Source organism: Pteronotus mesoamericanus, unplaced genomic scaffold, assembly GCF_021234165.1.
Source record: "Pteronotus mesoamericanus isolate MK-2021 breed Mesoamerican mustached bat unplaced genomic scaffold, CSHL_Meso_final contig_221, whole genome shotgun sequence".
Classification (NCBI taxonomy): domain Eukaryota; kingdom Metazoa; phylum Chordata; class Mammalia; order Chiroptera; family Mormoopidae; genus Pteronotus; species Pteronotus mesoamericanus.
This window is the reverse complement of record NW_026555092.1, coordinates 3,630,846-3,656,734: the sequence shown is the minus strand read 5'-3', so window position 1 is coordinate 3,656,734 and position 25,889 is coordinate 3,630,846. Positions and strand designations below refer to the sequence as shown.

Sequence of the window (25,889 nt, the reverse complement as noted above, 5' to 3'; positions counted from 1 at the left end):
CTTCTCGGAACATCTGTTTTCTCATCAGCAAAATGGGAACAATATTACTCCCATAAGGTTAACGGGAGGGTTAAAGGAAGGAGTTGAAGTCATTGGGTTAAGTGTCCAGCCCTTCGTGGGGGCACTAGTGTCATTCACGGTTATAGCTTTATTTGGCGAGGCTTAATCATGAGCGTCACTGACGCCTTTTAGCACCTTGGCCCACATTTAAGAACAACTTTCATGCTCACATTGACAGCACATATACTAAAAATTGTAATGATATGGAGAAGATTAGCATGGCCCCTGAGCAAGGAGGATGCATAAATTCATGAAGCGTTCCTTACTTTTCAAAAGAAAAAAAAAGAAAGAACAACTTTCATGGGACCTTACCTTGCATCCCTGACCCCTGAGTCCAAGAACTTACCCATGTCCTAGCTCTGCAAAACCACTGATTTTTAAAGACAATGGAATCAGAGATTCAGTCCACAGTGGCTGAGTAAGTGAACTAATTCATTCATAGACAAATAAGGTCTTCAAAAATGTAAAGGTGATTTGAACAGGCAGGAAATGTTTAACCTATAAAAGGAGAGAACAAGCATTTCTTGCATTCTTAACATGTGCCAGGTGGCATGTTAGGCACCTGATATGTCTTACGTTGTTTTATCTTTGTGTTAATCTTACAAGGAAGGAATCTAAGAATGAAGAAACTGAGGCCAGGAAGTCAGGACACCAGCATGAGACCTCACAGCATTAAGTAGCAGTTCAGGAGCTGAACCCACAGCTGATCAAGCCCCAAAGCCTGGATCCCTGCTGTCTCAACTCAACTTCTTTGGAAACTCATTTAGTATAAGACCTCTCTGCCAAGTTAGGAAGTTTGGATGTATTCTGTAGGCAAGTCTAAAAATAAAAAAAAAATTTTTTTTAAAGTAGCAGCTGAATATAAATATACAGGAACTACTGAGGAAGGAGGAATTATTTCTGCTTGAGATAAATCAGAAAAGCTACAGAGAGGGGGCAGGCCTGCAGGGACTTGTATTTCTGGTTCATCAACTCACCTTTGCAGAAGTTATCACTGGTGTTTGGTTCCAACACATGACAATGAACAACGCTTTCTATTCACATGAGTTTTCCATCTGGGCATATTTTCAACAGGTCATTCCTTTGGGATCCTTTATTTTTTATTTATAGCCTTTTGCATCATTTCAGAGACAGAATTTTGTATGTTCTGACAATAGCCGCTTTCTGAATGGTTGGCTCTCCCCCCAGCACTATAAACTTTAAGAGAGTAGAGAGCATAAAATTTGGTTCAGTGACTTCACATGTGTATGTTGAAATTCACCAAGATAAAAGTATTTACACCACAGAAACCAGTAAATGCTACAAATCAAGACTTCCCCCCCCACCCCCGCTAGAGAGTCTATTGTTAAACATTGCACCAATGCACAACTAGTTTACCTATAGTGAAAGAGCAGAAAGAATCCTGGATAGATACCAGAAAACTTGAGTACTGGGAAGGCACTGACAAGTGTAAACGGGAGTAATTTGAGCCTAGAAAGCTCATTCAGGCTGTTCACATGGAGAATGAAGGTCAAGAAGCAACACTAGAACCTGGGAAACCAGTTCAGAGGCTCTTGCAGCACAATGAGTCTGGGGTGGAATGTGAACGGATTAAGGCCCGTATTAGTCTCCTGGGGCTGCCATAGCAAAGTCCCAGAAAACTGGTGGCTTAAACAACAGCAGCGTATTCTCTCACAGTTCTGGAGGCTAGAAGTCCACACTCAGGGCGTCGGCGAGCCATGCTCCCTCTGAGACTCTGGGTAGAATCTTCCTTCCCTCTCCCTTGCTTCTCGTAGTGGCCATCCATCCCTGGTGTTCCTTGGCTTGCAGCTGTCATCACTCTAATTTCTGCCTGTCATCACGTCATGTTCTCCCCGTGTGTCTGTCTCTTCGCATCACTAGGACACCAGTTATAGTGGATGAAGGACCCCGCCCCCCACCTCGAACCGGCTCCAGCATGATTTCACCTTAACTAATTACCTCTGCAATGACCCCGTTTCCAAATAGGGTCACATTCTCAGGTTCTAGGGGTTAGGACTTCAACATAACTTTTGCGGGGAACACGATTCAACTTGTGACAGGGAGAGATTTAAGAAACTGTATCAATAAGACTTAAGGGTTGATTATGTATTTGGACAAGGGGCAAATAAAAGATAGAAGTCAAGGGTTATGAAACTGGAAAAGCTGGCATTCGTGCTGCCTGTCACCGACCAGACCCAATAAGCAGAGACAGGGGTTGACTCTTCATGGGCGCTTTGTTCAGACAGCTGGTGATCTGAGAAGACTGCGGGTTTGTACCCTAACAGACCACCTAAAGTTTCATTTTAAACCGACCCTTTTTGTAAGAAGAAAAGTGTGGGTAAGGGGCTTGGAATTCAGGGAATAGTTAATCAGATAAAAAGCTGCAGCATTCTTCCACCTGTGCCCTGGGCGGTGGCCTTTATCTGCATCCTGGGCTGTGGCCGCCCACCCTGGAGTACCACGGCTCAGATGCTATTTTGATTGCTTGCAGTCCTACTCAGGCACAAAGGTGGAACTGCTCTGGTGTCCTGGAGTCAAAGTGAGTCATACCTTCAGTTCCTGAAACAATAGCTTTTTACAGACATTGATTACTAAGCTTATTAGCTATTACCTGAAACTAAAATTTTTCCAACATTTGAGTCCCCCATCATTTCCCCCCTGTTAGTTTAAACTAGCTTACTTCTGTGAGATCCGTTTCATATGGAAGTGCTCATTTTGCTGTTGAGCACCTACCTTAGCTTTAGACCATCTGGTAGGGAGCTTCAAAATACACTTAATTGCAGATCCACGTGAGGGGACACATTATATGGAACAAGAAGCTATGATATTGAAAAAAATGGAGACAAAAATGCCTCTCTAAGACCAGTAATACTAGGCAACTAGGAAGTTAGTTTAGACAAATCAATACCAAAGAGTCCCCCTCTTTGTTTTATGTTGGACACTGCTTCATTTACTTGCTTTATTTTATGCTCTGTGAGCTGTGAATTTTCAGTCAGGTTGAAACAGCAGAGTTCTTTAAATTCTTCACATCCATCATTATGTCTTAAAAGAAGGTAGACTATTGCTGCATGATTTTCTAGCACTGCTTCTCTAACTTGTCCTAGTTCTTGACTAATGGCACTGATGGCCTGTGAGTGGCATTCAAAGCTTTTGCCATAACACAGGCTAATCTACTTACTTCTACATTCAAATAGGTTACCATGGTTGGCTTTCCAAATATAGTCGAAGACACATGTTCAGCGGGGCTAAAGAGGTGCGAGTCACTGTTGTAATCAGGGGCCAGGGAGAGTCCCCATGGAGCCCGGACTGGGTGGGGCTTCTGAAGCATAAACCCCATCTGCCTTCCCAGAGAGCACGGTCCCCCGGAACTGTTTGCTGGATCACAGGAGTAAGCAATCATTCCACATATTAGAAACCATGCCGCAGGCGACTTAACATGATCAAAGGCATAAGGTACATTAGTGGTGGTGGTGCAATTCCTTCCTCTTCACACCTGCTGAAAAAAACAGTTTTTAGTACAACAGACAAAAGTTGCACACTCTCTAGCTGGGGCTACATTCCTTTAAGGAAAGCATTTCCCTCTCCTTCAGAGTTACCAAGGGCCCCCAGTTATAAATATTGGAGCAGGTCATTTTCTTTTCGATATGCTCAAACACAGTATAATTCCAAAGGCTTTGCAAGGGAGTACAAACACCTACAAGACATGAAGTGAAAGCTTGTCAACCTAAGTTCCTCCTGCAAGACAAAAGTCAGAGATGTTGGGAACATTTTTTGCTACATATTCCCAAATGCTTTCATCTCATTTGAAAGGGATAAGTTGTCCTTAACATGGGGTTAAACAATAAGTAATGAAAAGAACATAAATCATCGTTTTTGAAAGATGACTTCCAGGTTTTTCTGCGGTTCAGTGGTCCATCGTTCCTCCAGTGCCTTCTTTACCCAGGTGTGAAGAATCCAAGGTTTTATTTCTGCCAGTATCACTGCGGTGGGGGTAGGGAGGAGCACGTCCCAAGGTCCAGTCCATTTGTCTTCTAGTTGACTCTCTGGAGATCCTACCTTCCAAGTCTTGAGGAGGACCTTGTTTCCAGGTTCAAAGGAATGTAACCAGACCTGTAGAGGAGGGGTCTCTAAATACAAGCAAGGTCATTCATTACAACTAAGGTCTGACTTAAGTGTTGTACATATTTCTTTGCCTTCGCTTCTTGATCTATGTACACATCTCCCAACCCAATCATAGGCTGAGGTGGTCACCTGTACACAATTTCATAAGGACTCAATTGAATCCTACTTCGAGGAGCCACCCTTATCCTGGGCAGGGCAATAGGTAAAGCTTGATCCCAATGGTGATGAGCTTCTTGACACAGCTTGGCTATATTTTTCTTCAAGGTGTGATTCACCTTCTCTGCCTCCCCAGCAGCCTGAGGTCTCCATGCCATATGGAGTCTCCACTTGATTCCTAAAAATTTACTAACCTTCTGTGTAATTTCCGAAACAAAAACATGCCCATTATTGTTCTAGATGCTGTCAGGTAGGCCAAAGCGAGGGACGGTTTCCTTCAGGAAGCCTTTCACTACTTCTGAGGATTTCTCCATTCTAGTAGGATAGGCTTCTACCCATCCTGAAAAGGTGTCAGCAAAGAACAACAAGTATTTCCACCCTCAGACCCTTGGCATCTGGGTAAAGTCTATTTGCCAGTCCTCAAATGGGCTCTGCCCTTGGTATTGTTCCCCATCTTTCTTTTGATGGGGATCTGTCTTGGTGTTATTCTTCTGGCACACAGCACATCTAGCAACTACTCTTCATATGGCTTTAGAAATGCCAGGACCTGTGGGCCACAGCTTGATACAGGCGGTTAATGAGTCTCTTTCACAGTGAGTGGCCTCATGCAAATGCTTCATGGCTGGCTTTACTAAATAATCAGGAAGCAGTCTAACTCCTTTCTTATCCTTTCTCCATACACAATCAGCACCTTCTCCATGAAAACCCCCAGGTCTTAGCTTTCTCTAAGTCTGCAGTTGAATATTCAGGGTCAAATTGTGACAAGTCTAGAACAGGTCCAAAGACATTATAAATGTTCCTTTAGCAGCTTCTCTTGCTGCTCCATCAGCCAGATTGTTTCCTGTAGCCACTTCAGTGTCCTCCTTCTGATGCCCCAGGCAGTGCATAGCAGCCACCTGTGAAGGTACCTGAACAGCTTCTAACAATGCTAAGATCTCTGCTGCATGCTTAACCTCCTTTTTATTGGAGGTTAATAGTCCTCTTTCCTTCCAGACTGAACCACGTGCATGTGAAATTAGGAAAGCGTACCTTGAGGAGGTATACATGTTCACTCTCCTTTTGTGCGACAATTTCCATGCCCTCAGCAATGCAATCAGTTCAGCTTTCTGGGCAGAGGTTCCTGGCAGCAAGGCCTAGGCCTCCACTGTTCCTTCCACAGTCACAACTGCATAACCCGTCTTTCTCTTTCCTTTGCCCATCTAACTGCTTCCATCTGCACAGAGAGTACAGTCTGCTTCTTCTAGAGGATGGTCCTGTAAATCAATTCTGCTGGAATAAGCTACATTAATTATCTCAGCACACTCATGTGTGAGTGCAACCAAATGAAGCTCTGGGAGAAGGGAGGCAGGATTTAACTTACAGTTTTGAGGGAGACATTGGGGTTATCCAGAATTGCTTGGTACTTGCTCATTTTTCCAGCAGCGAGCCACAAATTTCCCTTTTGCTCCAGCAGGCTCAGCACTTGCTGGAGTGCGTAAATGGTGATAGGCTGTCCCAAGGAAAACTTTTCAGCTCCCTGCGAGAGCTTGCAGGTGGCTGCTGCAGCTCTCAAGCAGGCTGGCCACCCCTGGACAGTACGATCTAGTTTCTTTGACAAGTATGCAGTGGGTTGCAGAATGTCCCTAGGCATTTGGGTGAGGATTCCTAGGGCGATGCCCTGCCTTTTGTGAACATGTAATTGAAAAGGCTTTAGAAGGTTTGGAAGCCCCAAGGCCGGTGCAGAAGCCAGGTGTGCCTTCAGGGACTCAGGAGTCAAAATAAGACTCCTTTTGCCAGGTTCAGGCAGGAACCCAAGGAACCTTACTGCTTGTTGGCAAATCTGGGCCTTCTCTGTTGATACTTGATAGCCACAGGACGCCAGATGGTTCAAGGAAGAAAAGGTATTTGACATTGCTGAAACGATGTCCCAGTAATTAAGAGGTCATCTACATATTGTAACATAGTTCCTCCTTCTAGTTTTATGTCCTTTAAGTCTCAGTTCAGGGTCTCCCCCAAAATTGTGGGGGAGTTCTTGAAACCTTTTGGTAAGACTATCCAGCAGTATTAAGTCTTGACCCAAGATTCCGGGTCCTGCCATTCAAAAGCAAACAACGTTTGAGAGCCTTAATCAACTGGAATGCAAAAGAAAACATCTTTTAAGTCCAATACTGAAGACCAGAAGCTGTCCCCAGGTATCCTATTCACCAAAGTATAAGGGTTTGGGGCAGTAGGATGAAAGTCCTGTACAATGTCATTTATGGCCCTTAAATCTTACACAAACCCACACTCATTTGAGTGAGGTTTCTTAATGGGCAATATGGGGGGATTGTATGGAGAGCGGCAGTGCTACGTCCATATTTCTGAAACTTGTGAATTACTGAGTGTATTCTTTCTAGGGCCTCCTTCCACAAGGGATGATACTGCCTCTTATTAGGAGCCCCCGACCCTGGTTTGCGGTCAGCTTTCACAGGGGAGGCTCGCTTAGCTCTCCCTGCCCCTCCGGCAGCGAACGCAATGGGGTTTTTCCTGGTTCTCAATTTCTTCCAGCCAAGGGTGTGCTTCTTCCTGCTCCCTGCACAATCTCCGGAGGAATTGCATTGCATGCTCTGGAGGGGCCTGTAAGTGAAGCTGTTGTTCCTCTAGAGAAAAAAGCAATCTGGGCGCGGAGTTTTGACAGCAAGTCCCTTTCCGGGAGAGGTATTGGACACTCAGAAATATATAAGAAATTATGAGTTAAAACCGTATACCCCATGACGCATTCAAATCGTTTTAAGAAAAATTGGCTTTCAGGGCTTCCAGAAATTCCAGTGATATTCACAGCCTGCTGTGAGGACTCAGAGGTCTATTGACCACAGAAAACATCACTCCAGGATCAATCAAAAAGCCTACAGTTTGCACACACACCCCACCCCCCCCGCCCCCGCAACGGTTAGTCTTACCCAAGGCTCCTGGGTGGGGACTTTAATAGGTCGTTGTAGTGAGAGAACCTCTGGGCACCGTCAATCATCATCGGACTAATCTCCTCCTCCAGCATAACTCTCAAGTTCTCAGCCTCCAGCCCCTCTTCCCTCGCTTGGGACACTCAATTTATCCAGTGCTCCTTCTCTTTGAAGCTCACACATTGATCAGTGGCAAGTGTGTTGGACGGGGGTCCGGTGCCTCTCACCCACCGGTAGGATTGCCTTGAAGTCTGTTCCAAGAAAATGGTGGACGCTTGGGCCTTCTGTTCTCTGTTATTATAAACTTTGAAGGCAATGTTTACTAGTCGGGAAGGATTCATGCCTATTCCTCCCTCTTACTTCTGGAGCTCCGTTCTCAGGTCAGGTGCACTTCGAGAGATGACGGTCATATTCACCATTCTAATACTGTCAGAGGCTGGTGGATCCCCAGCAGTATGTTTTCTACAGGCCTGGTAGATTCTTTCAAGAAACTCAGAGGCGTCCTCTGTGGGCTTTTGCTGTACCACTTGCACCATATTCAGGCTCCTCTGCTTAGGGACTCCTTTCCTCACTCCCTCAAGGATGCACCCCTTATAATGCTCTAGGAGAGGACGGCCATTCCCACTAGGGTCCCTGCTGGGCTCGGTTAAACGTATTGCCTTAGTAGGGGCGGGAGCCCCATCTGGATTTCCTTGAAGCGGCCTCTGAGCCTCTTCATTTGCCTTATTCTACACCAGCCTCTGCTCATCCCCAGGAACCAAAATATGTAGTAAGGCTTGTATGTCTGCCGAACCGGGGTGGTGGGTTGCAAAAACTGATGCAACTAAGTCAGTCATTTTAGTAGGACCATCCCTATAAGAAGGATTGAGCTTTTCCAGTTTAGCAGATGTGATATAGAAAATGGAGTATGTGCCCAATAATATCCAGCAGGCTGGCCCTCTGGCCCTACTGCCTCTGAGAATGTTCACGAGGGGTATTGCCCTGCCCTGATAAGGGCTTGTCCTCCACCAAATTTGGTCCGCTGACGGGTTCGAGACAGCGAGACGAGTTCAGTCTCACTGTCCCCAGTTCCCTCAGCCAAGTATGAAGGGAGATCCCTCAGGGCTGGAGGGGCCGTGGGAACCCTGACCATGCTCGCAGCAGCCATAGTATCTAGATCTTCCCAAGCTCTCTCCTCTGAGCTTCTGCTGTCTTTCACAGGCAAGTTCCCTTTTCTCTGGACCATTAACTCATTTCCCTTTAATCCTGCATCTTTTTTATGTAAACTCATAAAAGCTATGTAAGGCATTTCATCCAATTTCCCTGATCTTTGACAAAACAACTCTAATTGCAGTGTAGTATAGTAGGTTAAAGACCCATTCAGTGGCCAACACTCTCCTGAGTCCAGATTATCCATAAACCAAATGGTGTTACAATAAAAAGGCATTTTTTTAGTCATAGGTTTATAAACATAGGTGAACCAATCAGCCAAAATTCGCCCCAAAGGGCTGCTTCCTGGAACGGAGGCCTTTCCCCCCCATTCTACCAGACAGAGCACTATAATATCACAAAAACCAGAAGGCACCTTAATTAAACCAGAGGCATCTTTTTACCTGACAGAGAGCTCTCTGAACCAGAAAGCACCTTAATTCCTAATGATCTAAATCGCAACCTGGGATTGTAATCTGAACCGGAAAGCACAGAGATTCAATCAAATGTGAAGACAATAGGAGGTGCGGAGAGTCAAAGGAGGAGAGTCCCCAAGTGAAAACACTTGGCAGTTGCTAGGGAATCTCCAAATCTGCACCCCAGGGCCCCCCAGTCCAAGCAGCCAATGGGACTCCCCGCCAAATACCCAGACTTGCCGGAGAGTCCCAAAGTCTGTCCTGGGGTGAAATCACCAGAAGTCACACACTGATTTTGAATAGACAGCAGTCAAACAAACTAAGTAGAGAACTCAGAGAGAGAAATAGATTTCAGGATGACGGTGACGAGTTTCATTTTGGATGTATATCAACGGCCTCCCGGACTGCACAGGCTGTGCCGAACAGCTCTGGGGGTTCTTTGACAATTCAAATCGTTGCGATCTTAGCTGCTTTCAGTTCCATGAATAACCCTTATCTAAAGATTGTCCAGATAGAGCTGAACAGTCACGAATGTGCCGCCCCAAAATATGCCACTTATTTTGAGTTAAGGACACTTGAAAAACAGCAGGTGTAAGAAGGACATTCTGACCCTCCTCCCCCTCTTCTTCCTGAAAGCAAGAGATAAAATTTCTATATGAAAGACACCCTCCCCTCCTACCGCATTCTCATCACCAGAGATGCGGGAGGAGGGTAGTGTGAAGGCAAAAAGAAATAAATCTATACAAACAGACCTTGTTAAAATAACATCTTCCTTCAGTTTCCCCATATATTTTAGTGACTTTTCCACAACTGCATGTCATTGGTCAATCTAGTATATAAGCACTTGGACCTATCTGATTTTGGGGACTCATTTTTTTATGGGGGCTCTAGTCCATGAAACATTTATATGCTTTTCTCCTTGTCAACTTAATTCTCAGGCCCAGCCAAAGACCCTAAGAGGATAGAGGAAAAGTTTTGCTTCCCCTACAGAGCTTTTAAGTCTGAAGACTTGATTTTTTTTTTTTTTTACCTCTGTACTCTGCTGACCCTCTTGTCACTTAGTTTAAAGGTCTTTGTCTTGACACAATCTAAAATCCTAGGTGTGGGAGGCTGCGGTAGGAAAGGAAACGCCCTTAATGTCCTCTTTGTTGGTAGATTTACTTCCTTAGATAATTCTTATGGAAAACCCTTTCAAAAGGACAAGTCTTCTTTTGGAGGACTTTGCTGAAAGAGGCAGGAAATCGCCAGTACACACAGCAACCTTCTAAATTTTTCTACCATTTCCTCTAGTTTTGATTGGCATGACTCTGTCCCACTGTATAGCAGGAAATAGTTTGAATAAATGCCGCCGCATAACAAGGCTCACCAGCTCTCCAGCCTGCTGTGGCTGGACCTCATCGACTACCATTCTGCCTCCTCCAGTCCATCGAGTCCACAATTTAAAGCCTGTTTTTCCCACCTTAGAATACTAAGGTCTACGAGCATCAGGGTTCCTAATTGTAAGCAACAGAAGCTAATGCTGGCTGATTAAGCAGAAAGTAAAGGTATTAAGATGACATCAGTCAGCCCACAGAATCTGTGTGAAACTCAACAAAGTGGCTCAAGATTGAGCTTTCAAAAAAAACTATGGAAAACTGAAAACTTGGCCTGATGAAGAAACTGCTGCTTCTGCCGGCCCCACCATGATGCACGAATGCTGTCATGCGCATTTTGACCAGCATCTCTGTTTGGCTCCAACCACTACTACACCAGTCAAGTTGTCACTTCTGCATCCAGAGCTCAGGTCAACTTGCAATGACTGCACCCCTGAAAGCCAGTCCCCTCTATCATCACCCTGGCCAGGAAAGTACCTCCATCCTCAAATTGTTCCCTTCTGAATCAAAGTCTCACGTGGCTGAGTCTGTGGGTACCAAACGGCTAACAGGCCTGAAGTCCGACAGCAAAAGAGAATGGGAAACACCTTTCTGGGTTCCACCTTCAGAAAAACAAGACTTCTAAGGTCTGGAAATTCCCCAGACAGAGCCAAAGTGCTGAAAGGCCAGAAAACATGAACTGTCCATGTGGGACATAAGGATTATTTTGCAGAGCAATCTGGTAGATGACGAATAGGCATGTCTATAGTTAGGAGTAGGGGCCACCTGGGCTAGGGACCACAGAGGTGGTGTTATGGGTTGAATTGTGTGGCACCCCTCAAATTGATATGTGGATGTCCTAATGTCCAGTACCTAAGAATAAGTCCTTATTTAAAGATAGGGCCTTTCCAGAGGAAATAAAGTTAAAATGAGATAATTAGTGTGGGCCTTAATTCAACATGACTGGTTTCCTTACAAAAAGGGGAAATTTGGATACGGACCCACACATACATATGAAAATGAAGGCAGAAATTTACAAGCCAAGGAACATCACAGACTGCTAACAAACCACCAGAAACTAGGAGAGGGATGGAACAAATTTTTCCTCACGCCCTCAAAAGGAACCAACGCCAATGACACCTTGATCTTAGACTTCAAGTCTCCAGAACTGTGAAACTATAAGTTCTGTTGTTTTGAAACAGGGTACAAAGCAAAAGGGGCCCTGATATAGAGCATGTTCCCCCACAGCCCATGGCTGGGGGAAGGGGAGAAGCAGATGATACAGCTTAAGATAGTTTTCATAACAATGGCAAGTTGATAGTTGTGTCCTTCCTGAAGGGAAGCTGTGCTGCCACCTGGGAAAAGGCCTACGTGACCTTCAGTAGGTATAGTGCCAAGTATGAGGTCACAGAGAAAGCTCCAGATCAGCATTTAAAATTAGGACGGCCAGCCTTGATGGGAGGCCATGCGGACTGAAAGAGTGTAGAAAGGCCCCCACTGGCCTGCCATGAGGTCTGGTGTGTAAGGAGGTGCCACGCAGTTAGGGATTAGGAACGAGGAGACCCGCTGGGAAACCTGCCTGTAGTACGCGGCGGCATGGCTGATGGAATTGCGGGGACCCGCCCAGCCAAGCACAGGGTTAATGGGAGGTGCCTGAATGCTGACTGTGACCAGGAATGCTGAGCTGTGGACTTCTGTTTTCTGAAAGATGGTAACTCTGCCTGGCATATTCTACACTGGCCCGGTTTGGCAAAGGGAAGCAGGACTGTATATTTGTGGATGTTTTAAAGGGAGGGGGACTTACTGGCAGAATTCACCCACTCCTTTAAATCTGTATAACTTTTTAAAAAAATAATTCCTTTCCTTTTCACCTAACTGTGGCATTGGGAGTCACTCTTCTTGGCGGCGGGCATTCGGGCCCCACAGCTCTTCCAGAACAACATAGGCTGGGGTTCTGTAACAGCCCGAGTCACCCAGTCTGTGGTGTTTTATTACAAGCCTTAGGAAACTAATACAGATTGTAAGTTAAACCATGAGATTACATAAAGCTTGTCCAGGAAGACTGCTTAGATACAGAAGGGAAGGACAGGGAAGGAGAAGGAGGGTCATACTAAAGGGAAAGCACCTCTAACATCATGAAAGGAAGGAGGAAAAGCCAGATGCAGATTGTCTGAGATTGGGTTCTTCAAAAACAAGACCCTGAGAGGAAGATTTCTGCTCAATGATCTATTAGGAAGCATTCTTAGCAATAACCCGTAGGGAAGTGGGAAGAGAAAACAGGAAGGGAAAGGGGCTGAGCAAAAATGCAATGGCAGTAGGGGTGTTAAATGGTAATGGAAAAAAATATAATTTAAAAGTTTTTTTTAAAAAAATGAAATGACAGCAAAGTGCAAGGAAGGGCAACTTGATGTGGCTCAGCCCACACGGGAGCTCTCACACCTCAGAGGTGTCCCAATCATACGGCTAGGTTGCTGGGGTATTTAGACTCCCAGATCCATCAGGCAAAGGTTAGGGCCTGCCCTTTGCTGGGGCAGAGGGGGATAAATTCCCAGCCACTTCTGCTTCTCTGGGCTGGCAAGTGAGTCAGCCTGAGGGCAGTCCTCACACGGACAGGTGCTGAGTGTGGCGCGGGAAAGCACACCTGAGAGCTGGTCTCCAGGACGACATGGGCAGAGTCTGACAGCTTCTGCTACCTAGAGGTGGCTTGGCAGGATGTGAAGGGATCAACAAACGAAAGGTTCTATATTCCCTTCTATGCAATAGGCAGGGCTTTTGAGGAGAACAAAGAGGGTTTAAAGTAGAAAAGAGAAAGCTGATTAGGAAATTACAGAAAGATCACTGGGCAACACTGAAGACCTAGTTGAAAGAGCCCATGAGCCTGTTATGGCACAAACAGTAGCATCCAGGTAGGACAGATGGGCAATGGGGTATAAGAGGTGACTAGCAAAGTGGTGGTGAAGGCATTTAGACTTTACTGGGCAGGAAAGGAACTTAGAATAGAGAAAATGAATAGAAAAGGAGACAGCAGAGGAGCCACAGGGCTGACACTTTTAATAAATTTGAAGACCAGTTGCAGTGGGAGCAACTGGGTGGGAAAATGTGGAAGGATGAGAGGGCGTGGTCCCAGCGAGACATCTAAATTTAAGGTTTAAGAAATGAGGGAATTCTAGGTGATGAAAGGTCAGGGGGTGGCCATGGCAGTGGGTACCTTAGGAAGAACAGAGGTGAAGGCCCCTGGAGTTGAGGAGGTCAGAATGCTAACAGGACGCTCTCACCTAATTAAATGAAGAGACACCATGTTCATGAATCGGGACACTCAATATCGTTGAGATACTTTAGTTATCTTAAAACTACAAATGTCCATCCTCGGTAATTCATTGTTTAAAATGGTGGTTTACATTTTATATTATTAACATCTGAAAAGTGTAAGTATTTTATTGGGAAACTCTGTATTGTTGAATTTGTTTGATTTCAGGATGAGCTTGACAGAGAAGTACTTTCTGAATCTGCAAAGGAGGGGATCAGAACCTGGATTGTGGGGGGTTTTATGAAGGAATATCCCAGCAATGACCCCTCTTTCACTATAACAATCCAGGATTAAGTCTCGGCTTCAGAGGTAGAAGTAATACATGAATCAAGATGGTATCAATGAAATTGTCTCTAGGGCGCCCTGGTTGGTGTGGCTCACTGCATTGAGCACTGGCCCATGAACCAAAAGGTCACCAATTCCTGGTGAGGGCACATGCCTGGGTTGAGGACCAGATCCCTAGTTGGGGGAGTGAGAGAGGCTATCAATTGATATTTCTCTCCCTTTCTCCTTCCTTTCCCCTTTCTTTCCCCTTCTCTAAAAATAAATAAATAAAATATATTTTTAAAGAAAGAAATAGTCCCTAGGGCAAGAAATCTTCAAATTCCCCATCTGTAAAATGAAATTAATTAATTCCTGTGCTCCTGGATGATTGAGTTGTATTACAGATAAGATTAGATCTTACATTACTGGAAAGTTAACTATTCACATGAAAATCTTTAACAGTTCTCATGGCCTGCGGCACTCCAGTTTTAAGAGTCTAGTTGAAGAGAAGGAATCAGCTGGCAAGGGAGATTGAGAAAGAAAGTCCATTAGGATGGGAAGAATGTTCTAGAAATGTCCTTTCCAGAAACTGAGTGAGAATAATATACTATGTACTGTATTAATCAAGATCCATTCAAAGGGAAAAAAAAACCAGTCTAGATATTTCAAACAGAAGAAATTAATAAAGAAACTGGCTACTGGAGTATTAGAAGAGATGGGGGAGCAAAGAAGAGGAAGGGAGATTACTCAAAGACTATTAACCTCAGGACACCATCCCCATCCTGGGCTAGAGGAGTAAAAATGTTACCCAAAGCTTATAGGCACAGTGTTCCTAAGGCTCTATTGGCCTTTGGAGCCCAGTTGTCTGAGCAGGAACCCAGGAGCCTGCACTTTGCAGGTGGTTGCTTCTGTCCCTGCGGTCACTATCCATACCCATTGCTGTCATTGTCACTAGAGCCAAAGCTGTCACCACCACCAATGCCACCATCTCAGCTGTGCTGCTGCCACTGCTGCAGGAGATGCCATCAGAAGCCAGAGGCAAGAAGGGAGTTGATTCTGTCCATCTTCAACTGTCTTTCATTGATAAAATCTGAGCAGAAACCAGAAAGCATGGAATCTAGAAAATGCAATTTGTCTCTCTGGTGCATAGAGGAGCACATAGGGGCAGATGAGGGCTGAGAGAAACAGGCACATGACTGGCAGTCGATCCCTTTGGTTACTCAGCATCCATTCTCATCCTTCTACCTGTATTTACCTTTCATACAGCAATTCTAACTTCATGCTTCCCTTCCTAAGGATATGCAAGGACTCACTCCTCCCGCCAAAAAAAAGGTGAAATATAAATCCATCTCTGTATTCATGTCTGGATGATGTTAAATCCTCTTTCAGCCCAATCACAATTCCATCTAAATATTTTGTAACTCAGAGACTAAATTGAAGTTGGTTACCTTCATCTTATACTGTTCCTGTTTATAAACTTTTCATAGCTCTCCATTATCTTCACAGTAAAATCAAAATCCCATAGTTTGAGGACCTCCAAGCTAGACCTAGTTCCCTTGCACACCTTCTCACTACTCTAATTAGACTCGTCCATATTGTATTTACCAAACACAACTTATGTACTTTTTCCCTCTAAGCCTTTGAGCTTTTCATTTCCCCCACCTAAAATGCATTCCCCACCTCTCTGTCTTTTCTGCCTCCTCTCCTGTAAGCCCAGCCAATTTTCAAGGCATGGCTCAGCTCCAGTTCCTCCACACAGCCCCCTCCCAAAGGCACCAGCCCTCAGGACTCCTTCCACGGCCTGAACTCCTCCGGTCTATGCCACTGACAAAGACCAGCTAGCCTTCCTGGCTCCCCGACGGCACCTCATGGCATATTGCCTCCCACATATCCATTTACTGGCTGATACCTGGCTATGGAGGGTAGGGAAATTGAATCGGCAATGTATAAGAGGCAATTAATTTGAAGCCCAAGGCACTCACTGCCCAATATTAGGTTCCTGCAGCCTCCTGAAGGCCCCACTATGGCCCTGCCTGTTTGACTCTGAATTATAATTTGAAGAAGCTCGTCAATTCTCCATAGCAAGCTTCAAAGAAATTCGGTTGGCCTCCACAGACACTGTTCTCAGATTACTGCCAAGCTAGCAACCTGGTTGAGGGTATTAGCAAACCACACAGTTAGCCAGCTAACATCAGGTCAAAGACGGAAGCAAACAAAATGAGTTCAAAGAGATGTTGCTCAACAGGAATTGTCTGCCCTGGGAAAACTTGCAGGATACTCAAGTGCAGGGGCCCAGAACTAAACAAAATTTTGCTTAGCCACTCTGAGTCTGCTACTGACAAAGATAAGAAGAAACAAGGCAGCTATAAATCTTTCTTCCTACGGAGTTTTTAAGATATGGTTCAGAATGTTAACTCCTACCAACAAAGAAAATCGTTCATGAACACAGAAAGCAATTAGCAAAGGACCTAGTGACGTGGTTCTTGTCCCAGTTCTGCCCTGGACAAAGTATGTCCCTTTCCTTCTCTGGATCGCTGGCTCCTCAGCTGAAAAATGAGCAAGTTAAACTATATAATCTCCACAGACCTTTCTAATCATAAAATCTAAAGACATCTTTAACTGTTTTCTGCTCTCTTTGTTATGAAGCATCCAATTATTCATTGAAGACTCTTAATCATATATTGTCCTCAGGGCCACCACCTATGACTGTCCAGGTTGTACACTGAACAAATCCGGAGGGCACCATTCATATTATAGTCTGTGTAAACGATGCTCCTGTGTTGGGTGGTGCACAACCTGAACATCCATGTTTAACAGCCATGATTATGCTCTTCAGTTTTGTGAATATTTAAGATTTCACTTTTTATTTTCTTAATATCCATTGTTTCCTGGTCTTGGGTCTCTACCAACAAAAATGAAACTACAGTAATATGTGATACTGAGCAAAGTACTCTTGATTAACTCTTAATCATGGACATGAAATGAAGACAATAATATTAATACCATCTATTTATTAATCACCATGTGCAAGACACTTTCCATACATTACTACATTTAATCCTTATGAAATCCTATGAGATATTAATCACTATCCTTACCTTTGGGTGAGAAAGTTGAGGCTCAAGGAGACTAAGTAAGCTGCCCAGGGTTCACAACCATAGCTACAAAGTGGCCGAGACAAGGGTCCAAAGCTCATTCTTTTTCCAGTCCACAGTACATTAGAGCACCTTCTATATGCTCTGCAGTGTTCCTATAGCTTGACACTTATGTGACATCACTGAACAAATGCAAATAATTAGAACATTCAATTAACTGGTCCCTGCTTCTTTGTGCCTCTCAAAGGGCATTCCTGTACTCCTCCGTCACCCCGAAAACCCCAGACCTGAGAACTTATTCTACATAGGCTTTGAGGCAGTTGCTTATTATCAGTAGCCCTTGTTTCCTTCCCTCTGGTGTCTCCAGCTTTTTGGGGATTTTCTCAATGAATTATGCATCACATTCTTCAGAAGGGTTGACGCAAGCGCAAGCGTTGTGGTCAAGCAGCAGGTGAAGTAAAAGAACCATGCTGTCTGCTTTTTTAAAGACCCTGTCGTGACATCACTCAACAGAACTAGAAGGCATTCTAATGAGTGAAAAGTTCAGGTCCAGACCAGGTTTCCCCTCTCAATGTGAATAGTCAAATCGTCATGACTGTTATTATGAGGGTAGGGGAAGCAGAGATCTACATAAAATTAAAATATGTGAATTATTTTTCAAGTACAGCTAATATTTTTTGCTCAATAATACTTGAATACAAGATATAATATTTTTTTATTTTTCTGCACCAAATTATATCTGGTCCTGAGCTTTTACTTATTTAGAGGGGGAAAAGATCATCTTAGTCATATGTAGCAGCCTGCCTCCTTCCCAGAATTATTCTTGGGTATCAGGGCACTTGGGCAATCCTGAAATTTGGGGGAAGGATCTCTGATTTCAGATTTTCAAGGTTCTCTCTAAGGTGCACCTTACCCAAAGCCACATGACACATCAAAAGATGACAGTTGATAGTATCCATCCTTCTGTGCCCGGACACTGGGATCTTCCCAAGACTCCCATGATGCCTAGGGTTTAAACCCCAGGGTTCCATATGCCACTTCCAACAGAGAAGCTGCCCCTTCTGGAGTGTTGTGTGGTGCTGCATGCTGGTCTTTACCACTCATGTGGCCACCAGAGCCCCAGGGAGAGTTCTCTGTGGTCCCTACTTTATTGTGGCTCAGCTGTCTAAATTTGGGAAAGAAGCATATGATTGGTGAAGCCTGTATCACAAGGCACACCTTAGCTGGAAGGGAGGCTGGGAAAACAAGTGTGGGGCTCTGTAACAACCAAACCGTGAAGCAGGCTCTGCCTCTCACTGAGACACAAAAAGTGGGGAATTCCCCAAACAGGGTATGTGCAGAAAAAAAAAAAGAACAACGACCGCCTATGCAGTTTTAACCTGTGGATCTTGGGGGAAACCCCTATCCTCTCTTACTTCATCTTCCTCAACTGAAAATAAGGATAATAACACCTGCTTCACAGAGTGAAAGCCAAGGATACAAAGGAAAAGGCTTTCTGTTTTCGGGTGCGGCAGCGTTGGGATAGGGGAGACATCCCCAGGAGAGGAATGAAATGGCTGAAAGGAGCATGACCCAAGGTGATTATGTTTTGAGCATCAAGGTAAAGACCAAGGCTGCCATTCTGTTAAAAATGCATATGAGCCAGAAGTCATTCCTTTCTAACAGTTATCACTAAGCAAAGAGGTTTCTAAAAGGAGTCAAATTTTTTATTTTTAAATTTTTAAATATTTAATTTTTAATGACAATTAACATTCAATATTAATTAGTTTTCAGGTGTACAGCATAGTTTTTAGACGATTCACTTAAGAAGTTATCTCCCAGTAAGCCTAGTACCCACCTGACACCTTACATAGTTATTACAGTACTGACTATATTCCCTTTGCTGTACTTTAAATTCCCCTATTTTCTAACTACCAGTATGTATTTCTTAATCCCAGAAGGAGTCAAATTTAAAAGAAGGAAAAAAGATGCTCTAAAATAGGACACTGTGCATACAGAGTCAGAAGAGAAGGAAAAGTCAAAAGGTAAGGCAGGCTTAAAACAGGTTATCTTGCACTAAATCAGTATTACGTAACAGCTTCAACTTCTTACCAAGGGTTTCAAGTCACCTGATCCTCTCACATGCCACCAAGTTTTATGTTAAGTCACATAGTTGCAAGTACAGCAGCAGTGAAACTAAACAATTAAACCTCCACATCTTTGATTTTCATGCCTAAATTCTCTCCACATAAAAATCCTAATGTGATTTTTTTTCCCCATAACTGTGTTTCCTCTCATGTTCCAGACGTAAAAATAAATAATAACTGATTACGGAATATGGTTCCAAAAAGAATATTTAAAAATTTGTTTAATAGTATTTTTAATCTCTACACTAGCTTGAGCTTAAAAATAATAAAAATATAACTATGGTTACATAAAATTAAAGCTATATGTATTTTAAAACACCTTGCGCCTTAACTGGTGTGGCTCAGCGGGCTGAGTGCCATCCCACAAACCGAAAGGTCATCGGTTCCATTCCTGGTCGGAGCACAGGCCTGGGTCGAAGGCCAGGTCCCCATTGGGGGGCAGGCGAGCAGCAACCAGTCGCTTGATGTGTTAACATCAATGCTTCTCTCCCTCTTTTTCTCCCTCTCTTCCCCTCTCTCTAAAAAGAAATACATAAAATATTTTTAAAATAAAAAACACCTTGTACAATTCTATAAAGTTACTATATATTTATATGTTTTATACATAGACCAAACTTGAGTATATATGTATATATCATCGAATTATACACATTTACTAAATTTTATTTTAAAATATACTAAAAATCATTGAACTCTATACTTACAATGGGCATATTTTATGGTATATAAATTATACTTTAATAAAGCTGTCTGTAAAAACCACCCTATACAAGATTTTTAGATTTTATTTATTTACATTTAGAGAGGAGAAAGGAGAGAGAGAGAAACATCGATCAGCTGCCTCTCACACATACCCCAACTGGGGACCAAACCCACAACCCAGGCATGTGCCCTGACCAGGAGTCAGACTGGCAACCTTTCACTTTGCAGGTAGACATTCAACCAACTGAGACACACTAGTCAGGGCTCACCCTACATAAGGTCTGAAAATGAACTACAAACTAGAAGAATATCTTTGCCATTAAAATAATTGGAATAGAGATATCCTTATGACATAAAGAACTCCTTAAAATCCTGAGGAAAACATTTCTGTCCCAATGGGAAAGTGAACAAAAGAAGAAATAGACATGATCCATAAACATAAGAAAGCTCTTCATCTTCACTAGCAATCAAATAAACATAGTAAACCGATGGAACCGATGACCTTTCGGTTTGTGGGATGGCACTCAGCCCGCTGAGCCACACCAGTTAAGGCGCAAGGTGTTTTAAAATACATATAGCTTTAATTTTATGTAACCATAGTTATATTTTTATTATTTTTAAGCTCAAGCTAGTGTAGAGATTAAAAATACTATTAAACAAATTTTTAAATATTCTTTTTGGAACCATATTCCGTAATCAGTTATTATTTATTTTTACATCTAGAACATGAGAGGAAACACAGTTATGGGGAAAAAAATTACATTAGGTTTTTTATGTGGAGAGGATTTAGGCATGAAAAGCAAAGATGTGGAGATTTAATTTACTTTTAAGAAGTAAAACTTTTCATGTATAAAAATTGCAACTTCTTCTTTATGGTAATATCCAGAATTGTTGAGGGTGGCTGACTCAGGCTGGGAACACGCCTAGATCTCCTAGATGTCACCTGCCTTCCTAACTGAAATTGAATTTAGCCCTCCTTCCTGGTGCTTCAGTCACCCTCAGCTTCCATCTATCATTACCATACCTTATCGTTACTGGCTATTTACATGGCTGTATCATCCAGTTAGATTTCAAAACCCTGAGAACTGCAGCTTGTTGCTCAATTTATTCCCAATCCTAACATAGTACCTGGCCCGGAGTATAAACTTCACACATATTTATTGCATATTTTTTTAATGAATAAGGAGAGCGAAACTATACCTGGCATATAGTTAGCTCTTATTCATTGTTAGCTTTTGCTATCATCCTCACACCATTTACATATAAATCAGTTATGTTACAATCATGTAATGAAATGTACTCTTTTAATATATTCACAGAAAATCCTCCCCTCCCTCTCCTTCCTTGCAAACAGAGCAAGCATGGTGCTATCTGGAAGAGGACTCCTCAGGACATATTCTGTGTTAAAGTCATGGAATTCTGAGCCTGTCTCCATCAGCAGAACCAAAATCTTGAGTTAATACATGAAGATTAATTTTATTGATACAACTGTTTAATTCAGACAATTGTCACAGATGGTGCTCAGCACTATCTCTGTCTCCACGGGCAAAGAATCAATTAGAAGCATGCTCTTTAAAATTATTTAATAAGACATGCCTGGTGTTTTCCTATATGCCTTCTCACTCTAATGTGCAGGCAACAAGCCAAGTTCCCAGATTAAGGAGGACTTATAGTGTTCTTTTTATTTTATTGTTTATTTTTTTAAAAGATTTTATTTACTTTTAGAGATGGGGGAAGGAAGGGAGAAAGAGGGGGGGAAAAGCATTGATGTGAGAGAAACATCGATTGGCTGGCCCTCCTACATGCCCGACCTGGGACCAAACTCACAACCCAGGCATGCACCCTGACGTGGAATGGAACCAGTGACCTTTCACCTTGTGGGACCACACTCAACCCACTGAACCACACTGGTCAGGGCTCAGTGTTCCCTTTTAGACACTCCTTACTTTGATTTGGAAACCCTGGGGCACACAGAATTTATTTACCTATGTACAGGCTCTTCTTTTAACACTTGGCTCCCATTAACTCTGTTCTGTGGGTGAATTCACTGCTAACACACACATTTGTTCCACATATTCCTTAGAATTTAAGGTGTAGATAATCTATTCTAGCACATAGATTGCTACCTGGAATCTCCTCAAGGTAAAATCACTCGATATACCTTAACTTCATTTTAATGTCCTAAAATAACATTTTCCCCCAGTTATAAATGTCTTGTGTTTACTATTAAAATTTTGGAAGGAAAGAAAACAAACATCACCTGTGATCCTACCACTCAGAGCTAATTACAGTACTATTAAGACTTTTATGTATTTCTATGCATTTATGTAATTGTTAAAATTCGATTCGTATTGTATATTCAGTTTTATAATGTATTTTTCCCACCAAACATTTAATCAAGAGTATCTTTCGTGCCGGTCAAGATGGAGGCATAGGTAAACATACCTCGCCTCCTTGCACGACTATGGCAAAAATTACAACTAGACAACAAAACAATTAACATCACCCAGGAATGTTAGAAAATCAAGCTGTATGGAAGTCTGACAATCAAGGATTTAAAGAAGCCACATTTGTCCAGATGGGTAAAAGGGGTGGAGAAGCAGAGATACACAGAGAGGCATGGAGAGGAGCAGAGAGGTGCGAAGGTATGGAGAGGTGCGGTGGAGTGGCAAGGAGAGGCACAGAGAGGCGAGGAAATGAAGAACAGTCAGTCCCACATCCACGTGTGATGGATAAAAAGTGGGAGGGATACCTTTGGAGCAAGAGACCCCAGCCCCAGACCAACCACTCAGCCCAGGTTTCCAGCGGTAGGAAGATAAGCCCCCATACTTCTGGCTGTAAAAACCAGTGGCAGCGGGGTGGAAGAGACTGCTGGATTTTGGGGAGACTCCTCTGAAAGAGCCCTAAGGGCACTTGGGACATGCGCAGGCACACTTCCTCTGGTATTCAGCACTGGGGCAACAGCTGGAAGGGTACCAGTGGCATACAGGGAGATACTGAGGTGGCTGGCATTGGGGCAGGTGCTGGGAGGCAGCTTCCTCCTGGGTAATACTCCAAAGGCCAGGCAGTACCATTGTCCCCTCTTTGAGCCCTCCCCCACAGAGAGCCTCAGAGCGGTGACAAGGGTTTCCCACCCCACCCAAGCCCCCCGCCCCGGCCCCGGCAATTACCGAAGGTTCTGCCCCATACAACTTACAGGTGCACTTTTCTACAACAGGCCATGCTACTAAGACAGGGAGTCAAAGCAGCTCTACCTAATACACAGAAACAAACACAGGGCGGTTGCCAAAATGAGGAGACAAAGAAATACGGCCCAAATGAAAGAACAGAACAAAACTCCAGAAAAAGAACGAAATAAAATGGAGATAAGCAATCTATCAGATGCAGAGTTCAAAACACTGGTTATTAGGATGCTCAAGGAACTCACTGGGTTCTTCAACAGCATAAAAAAAAAAGAACAGGCAGAAATGAAGGTTACATTAAGTGAAGTAAAAGAAAACCTGCAGGGAACCAACAGTGGAGGGAATGAAGCTGAGAATCAAATCAATGATTTGGAACACAAGGAAGAAAAATCATTCAATCAGAATAACAAGAAAAAAAAAGAATTCCGAAAAATGAGAATAGGCTAAGGAGCCTCTGGGACATCTTCAAATGTACCAACATCCAAATTACAGGGGTTCCAGAAGAAGAGGAAGAGCAAGATATTGATAACTTATTTGAAAAAATAATAAAAGAAAATTCCTTAATTTGCTGAAAGAAATAGGCATACAAGTCCAGGAAGCACAGAGAGTCCCAAACAAGATGGACCCAAAGAGGACCACACCAAGACACATCATACTTAAAATGTCAAAGGTTAAAATAACAAGAGAATCTTAAAAGCAGTAGGAGAAAAGCAGTTACCTACAAAGGAGTTCCCATAAAACTGTCAGCTGATTTCTCAAAAAAAAAATTTTGTAGGCAAGGAGGGACTGGCAAGAAAAATTCAAGGTGATGAAAAGCAAGGACCTACAACCTAGATTACTCTATCCAGCAAAACTATCATTTAGAATTGAAGGGCAGATAAAGTGCTTCCCAGACAAAGTAAAATTGAAGGAGTTCATCATCATCAAGCTATTATTATATGAAATGTTAAAAGGAATTATATAGGAAAAAGAAAATCAAAACTATGAACATTAAGTGGCAATAAATTCTCAACTATCAACAACTGAATCTAAAAAACAAACTAAGCAAACAAGCAGAACAGAAACAGAATCATAGATACAGAGATCATTTGGAGGGTTACCAGCTGGAAGAGGCAAGGGAGAGAATGAGGGAAAGGTGCAAAGATTAAGAAGTGAAAAATGGTAGGTACAAAATAGACAAGAGGAAGTTAAGAACAGTATAGGAAAGGAAATATCCAAAGAACTTATATGCATGACCCATGGACAGGAACTAAAGGGGGAAATTGTTGGAGGGAATGGGGGTATGAGGCGGAGGGAGGCAAAGAAGGAAAAATTGGGACAACTGTAATAGTGTAATCAACAAAATATATTTTAAAAAGATCTTTCCTGACCATTAACAGTTTTAATAGATATAATTTTAATAAATATAATAAAAATAAATATATTTAATAAATATAATGTATCAATTATAAATTGGGTTGTTGTAACAAAAACCTGAAATAATAATAATCTTGATTACAATAGCTAATACTTATTGAGCAGTAAAATACCAACCACTATTCTCACCAAAGAATAAGAGAAACAATTTAAGAAATAGTAGAATGTTGCAGCTTTAGAGGCCATTTCCCTCATGGTTTTATCTATTAATTAATGTATTTATTTTTTTATTTTAGTCACACGTATTAACCCATTTAATCCTCACATAAAACCTGTGAGCGAGGTTACTATTATTCTTTACATTTTATATATTAGGAAACTGGTGGTTATGGATTGGTCAGTAAACATGCAAATGAGGAAATAGTTGCAGAAGTCTGATTGGATAGGGCAAGTCTCATCCTATTGATTGAAGAAATTCCAGACACTCCTTTATAAAGGTCTGTTCGGAGAGCAGGTCCAGTGTACAAGGCTTGGCAGCATAGTCTGTGACTTTTCCATGATAGGAAACATGTGTGAGACCCTGTCAGCAATGGTTGCTAGACTCTATGAATTTGAGCCCAGTTAATCACTAGGAGTCCTTCTTGGCAAATATATTCCTTCTGATGTTAATACTATTCAAACCTCTGGGTTGTTTGGTTTGTTTTTTTTTAATCTTTTTTAAACTCAAACCTATGATATTACTGTCTCATATTACAAATCTGCAATTATTTTCGTGGTTTACTTGCTTACTTTTTATGGAAACATAGCTCCATGTTTTTTCATCACTGAATTTCCAGCATCTAGCACAATGCCTGATACATAATAGAGAATCAATAACTGTTTTAATAAATTGTGTCATCCAAGCTTCTTGGAAAATATAAATGTAAACAAACAAAAAAAAAACAATAACTCTGGGCCCTGGCTGGGTAGTTCAGTTGGTTGGAGCATCGTCCTAATGCCGAGGTTGCAGGTCCGATCTCTGGCCAGGGCACGTATGAGAATCAACCAATGAATACAAAATAAGGGGAACAACAAATTGATCTTTCTCTCTCTCTCTCTCTCTAAAAAAATAAAAAATAAAAATTTTTTAAAAAGAAAAACAACAGCTCTGCTATAAAGCACAGCACACATGTCAAATCACTTAATTGCTTTGGATGTTGATTAATACAAAAATAATGCTTTCAGGAAAAAAAGCTCAGCCCTGGCTGGTGTGGCTCAGTGGATTGAGTGCCAGCCTGCGAATCAAAGGGTCACTGGATCCATTCCCAGTCAGGGCACATGCCTGGGTTGCAGGCGAGGTCCCCCGTGGGTGCCGCAGGAGAGGCAACTACACATTGATGTTTCCCTCTCTTTCTCCCTTCCTTCCCCTCTCTCTAAAAATAAATAAATAGAATCTTTTTTAAAAAATAAAAAAATAAAAGCTCATTTAATTAGACAGGACTTCTGTCTCTGCTATCTGCTTGGCAATGTGCTACATGCCAGAGGCATTCTGAAAAGGTGTCCGTCATCTCCAAAAGTTGAATCTAATAGAGCTGGGAATGGTTCCCTACGTGGGACCTGGGAGGGGTTCCAGGACCCCTTAAAGGTGGTCTCCTCGGTCAACACT

The 25,889-nt window shown here is 42.7% G+C and overlaps 1 protein-coding gene and 1 non-coding gene across 2 annotated transcripts in view; one reads left to right on the top strand and one right to left on the bottom strand.

The window, feature by feature from the left end:
- The first annotated feature begins 222 nt into the window (after window positions 1–222).
- LOC129069524 (U6 spliceosomal RNA) lies at window positions 223–330 on the top strand. Its single transcript, XR_008529020.1, has one exon. It is a non-coding gene; the product is annotated as a U6 spliceosomal RNA (small nuclear RNA).
- Window positions 331–9,873: 9,543 nt separating this feature from the next.
- Window positions 9,874–25,889, bottom strand: part of RPL11 (ribosomal protein L11) — a 189,572-nt gene continuing 173,556 nt past the window's right edge. The window contains exon 7 of the mRNA XM_054571719.1: window positions 9,874–9,890. The gene's annotated coding sequence lies outside the window, so the exon portion shown is untranslated. The remainder of the gene's footprint in view (window positions 9,891–25,889) is intronic.